This window comes from Salvelinus fontinalis, chromosome 5 (genome assembly GCF_029448725.1).
Source record: "Salvelinus fontinalis isolate EN_2023a chromosome 5, ASM2944872v1, whole genome shotgun sequence".
In the NCBI taxonomy this organism is placed as follows: domain Eukaryota; kingdom Metazoa; phylum Chordata; class Actinopteri; order Salmoniformes; family Salmonidae; genus Salvelinus; species Salvelinus fontinalis.
Genome location: NC_074669.1, coordinates 13,041,473 through 13,046,445, shown reverse-complemented (window position 1 = coordinate 13,046,445; position 4,973 = coordinate 13,041,473).

The window sequence follows — 4,973 nt, the reverse complement described above, 5'->3', positions numbered from 1 at the left end:
GTCATTGCACATACACACTCACACACTTTTTTTTACTATCGAAGTGGGTATGAAAAAATGTATACCGATTCAAAATCCTATTTTCCCTAAACCCCTAACCCTAAAACTAAACACAACCCTAACTCCTAACACAAATCTTAATGCCTAACACAGAACCTAAATCGGCTGCGCGCGTGCGCCATCTTACATAAATGTATATTGTCCCCCCACACCAAACACGATCACAACATGCAGGTTAAAATATCAAATAAACTCTGAACCCATTACATTCATTTGGGGACAGGTCGAAAAGCATTAAACATTTATGGCAATTTGGCTAGCTAGCTTGCACTTGCTAGCTAATTTGTTCTATTTAGCTAGCTTGCTGTTGCTAGCTAATTTGTCCTGTGATATAAACACCAAGTTGTTATTTTGCCTGAAATGCACAAGGTGCTCTACTCCGACAATTAATCCACACACAAAACGGTCAACCGAATCGTTTCTAGTCATCTCGCCTAGGCTTTTTCTTCTCTTGACTTTATATTGCGATTGGCAACTTCCATAAATTAGGTGCAGTAACGCCACTGATCTCGTTCGTCTTTCAGTCACCCATGTGGGTATAACCAATGAGGAGATGGCACGTGGGTACCTGCTTCTATAAACCAATGAGAAGATGGGAGAGGCAGGACTTGCAGCGCGATCTGCGTCACAAATAGAACTGACCTCTATTTTAGCCCTTGGCAACACAGATGCTCGTTGGCCCGCGCGAGCAGTGTGGGTGCAATAATTGAATAATATAGATTTCAAAATGTATTTTGCGACGCGAGCGGTGTAGTCAGCCTGTAACCGTACTTGTATCCCTAACCCTACAGTAATTGTAACCCTATGTAAGGGGTGCGTGTTGGTGGCAGGGAAGTCAGGCGCAGGAGAATGAACTTGGTATAAACTGAGTTATTTAATAAATGCTTACCAAACTCCAAAACAACCAAAATGTACAAAATAACAAAATGGGTACAAAACCCGTCGCACACCAACATTAAATTGCACATCACATACAAACAAAACAATCTCCGACAAGGACATGAGGGGAAACAGGGTTAAATTCACAACATATAATTGATGGGATTGGAACCAGGTGTGAAGGAAAACAAGACAAAACCAATGGAAAATGAAACCATGTGTTTGATATATTTGATTCCATTCCACTAATCCCCCGCTCCAGCCATTACCATGCGCCCGTGCTCCCACATTAAGGTGCCACCAACCTCCTGTGAATCTAACCCCTAAACCTAGAATAGCATTTTTCCTTTTGGGGAATGTGAAATGTTCCCACTTTTTCCTTGTTTTACTATCCTTGTGAGGACTTTTGGATCCCAAAAGGATGGTAAAGTTAGACCACACACACAAGTACTTGAATCATAGTCTTGTGTGCAAAACTGGATCGGACCAAAGCGCAGCGTGGTAAGTGTTCATGATTATTTATTTAAACTGAACACTGAGACAAAATAACAAAACGGAACAACACGAAACAGTTCTGTTTGGTGCAGACACAAAACAACTACCCACAAAACACAGGTGGGAAAAAGCTGTCTAAGTATGATTCTCAATCAGAGACAACGATAGACAGCTGCCTCTAATTGAGAACCACACCTGGCCAAACACAAAGAATACAAAACATAGAAAATGAACATAGAATGCCCCCCCAAATCACACCCTGACCAAACCAAAATAGAGACATAAAAAGCTCTCTACGGTCTGGGCGTGACAGCATGATGTCATTGGAAGTGCGACAATGATCTTTAACAGAGAGTTTATATTTGGGAAAATGTCATCAGGGTAGCTGTCAAGTACACACATTATGGAGGATACGTCACTCTTTCCCATGTTCATTTTGCGACACAACTGCTGAATAGACTGAATTCAGCATCCTCAATTGATATTGCATAATGATCGCGTGTGGTTTTCAGCTGCTCTTTAAGGCCGCAGGTATGGCATTCTTTGGAAAAGGAGGCTGCCGCTTGCATGATCCCATATGTTTCTTCTTGAAATCTTGAGTTTAACTCAGTAATCTGTCTAGAATATTGTTCCAAAGTTGCTTCAGGTCACTGTCACTTGATGCTGGATGTTTTCCCTAATGAAGTTGTGACTACACTGTCTGCCAATTTTACAGGCAGTTTTTGCTGCCGTGATGCGCTCACATCCCAATTACTAATATCATGCTTAATCATCATCTCTTCAGTTAGCTTGAGAACTTTATCAAAGTCTCCCCCTGAGTTATCTATTAACGTAGAAAAGCTGCTTTTGAGGATTTCAATTAAACCAATACAGTCCGTCACAGATAATGTAGAGCTTTGTAATCCCATCGTAGAAAAATCACTAGTGTCAAACAACTTACTAAACGTGACTAACAGGAATAAAAACGTATTGTTCTGGAGTTGTTGTAAGAGGGCATCGGCTTCTAATTTGGTTTGTCCACAAGCCTCTGAAAAATCTGCAAGAACCTCTAAAATGACATCTAGCAGTAACAGCGCTTTACTCACAGACCCTGATTTTGAACTCCCAACATACATCCGTGGATCTTTCTAGCTCAATACATGGTCTATCGGGATGCAACTCTTTCTGTACTTCTATGAATGGAGCATGTCTGTGGGATCCACCCATGAATGTGTGTAGCTGGTTTACTGTGTCAAAAAAAGCACTGACATGTCCCGACACTTGCCGCCATGCACAGAACCAAATTCAAACGATGGGAGTTGCAATGCACATATACCGCTTCCTTAAATGCTTGCCTTAGTAAGACATGTACCCCTCTTCTGTTCCCTGACATGACTGAAGCGCCATCAAAATAAAAACCCACACAGAGTGGGATCCAACTCCAGGGGTTGCAACACTTCAAGTATTTTCCGAGAAATTCCTTGTGCAGAAAAATCAGCGTTTCCATAAACCCAACAGCTCTTTCTTTAATCATTCCAGCATGAATGTATCGGATGCACACAGCAATAAGTTCTCGTGTAGATTGATCTTTATATTCATCTACCTAGTATGGCAAAATACGTGGAAGGCGCAGAATGAACTTCATCTTTTATCCTGCACAGTAACAATGATGCGGCACACTCTAGCAACTCGTTCTGACAACTCATTAACAACTCATTAAACCTGTTTTGTATTTCTGAGTCATACTTTGAGATGAAATTTAAGATTTCTAAAAAGTGACCAATGTTGATTGCCTCTTTGGTTTCTCTATGTCCTCTGAGTGGATTATCCTACCTTGCACACATTAGAACCATATCTATGACCACTTTAACATGTGCACGGTTTCTTTCTATAAAATCCATGTTTGCATCACCATGTATTTGGTTCAACACAGTCCCACGACTTCTAGGCCCATGGGTCGCCTTGTAGGATTCACATTTTGCCAGGGCACTAACATGTCATTTGCTATTCTCGTGTTTGCAGCAAGCATTTCTTGTGAGTTTCCAGTTTTTAAATCCATCTCGTACAAATCTGAATTCGACATTTGCCCCAGGAAAGTACCTACAAAACGTACAATAAATTGCATCTTTTGCTTTACTATACTCAATCCACACAAACTGGCCATACCACCTTGAAGAGAAGCAGTGTGATTTGTCATTTATCATACTTGAAGGGAACTTTGCTAGCTTTGGTTGACAGGCTGGTTCATCAACGGCAGACAAATCTGTCAGTGGGCCTACTGCAGGTTCACCCACGCCCACAGCATCAAGAAGGAGAGGAAACGGTGGGGTAGACAAGCATGCCTGGCTCAATGTGGCATTGGCGGTTGTGATGGCGATTGCGGTTGTTTCTATCCTGGGGCCACCTGTTAATGTCTCATTCTGGAAGCTATCGGTAGATTGATCCAAATTATTTTCTGGCACACACTCTTTCCTCCAGAAGTCTTTTTTTTTTTTTAAACCTAGCGATCAACATTTGGTTTGCCATTGCTAGAACTACTAAATTACCTGAGCTGGTGAGTCAATTTGAATAAGCTAGCGTGGTAGAGCTTGCTAATTTATGCGCTACAAAGTTTATCCACGTGATGTTGTTCAGGTAAACCACCGTATGATTGAATTTTTTTTTTAACCAATAGTCCTGAAGCCAACTTGATTGTCACGGACTATTTCTTTGTTACATTATATTAAAATTACCCAGAGAAAATAAATTTCACATGCATTGCTTTTAAACGTAAAATAATAAATACAAATAAAAATGTATATTGAATAATAATAACTTTTTGGGGGTAGGCCTGAGATCAAACCTACCCAGGCCTACCCGTGGCTATGCCACTGAGGTCACGCCTTATGATATGTTTACTAATGGTAAGGTACCTTTTTATAGTACTACTGCCCACCGTGGTATAAATGGTAACATCAAATATAGACTTGTTTGCCCATCGAGATTAAAGTGCGCTTGAAAATGAGTTGTATGTTGTTGGCAAGTTGGCAACTGGTCTACAATTACTGTCTTATTTTAATATGCTGGGATGGGTAATTATTTGTATATGTAACGAGGTTGCTCCAAGTACTATGCACTAGTATAAAACGATTGTATTGCGAAATAATATACGTGCCATTGCAAAATAAATTTAATAAACAAGTAGAAAAAATGCCTATCCAGTTTTCGAGGCCTCTCCCCCCCAAAAAAAATCTGGCTATGCCCCTGCCTGGATGTACTGTACATTTCTGCATTCTGTGCTTTTAACATAGTGTTTTCAACTTACATATGTGACACACGTTGACCATGATGGTTACTTTGTGCATGTTCATTTCTACAGGTATTATTATTCAACAGTTCTCACCTGGGTTTTTGAACCCACAGCCTCTTGGTTCCCGGCACTCCAATCCTTCGGCTACATCACCATGCCCGTGTTCATAGCGGTTATCGGTTAATCTGACTATTCTCAGCATTGATTTTATTTCACCAAGTTAGGGCTTTCTGTATAGTTGTCTAATGTTTGTGGGACGTGTTAACCTGTT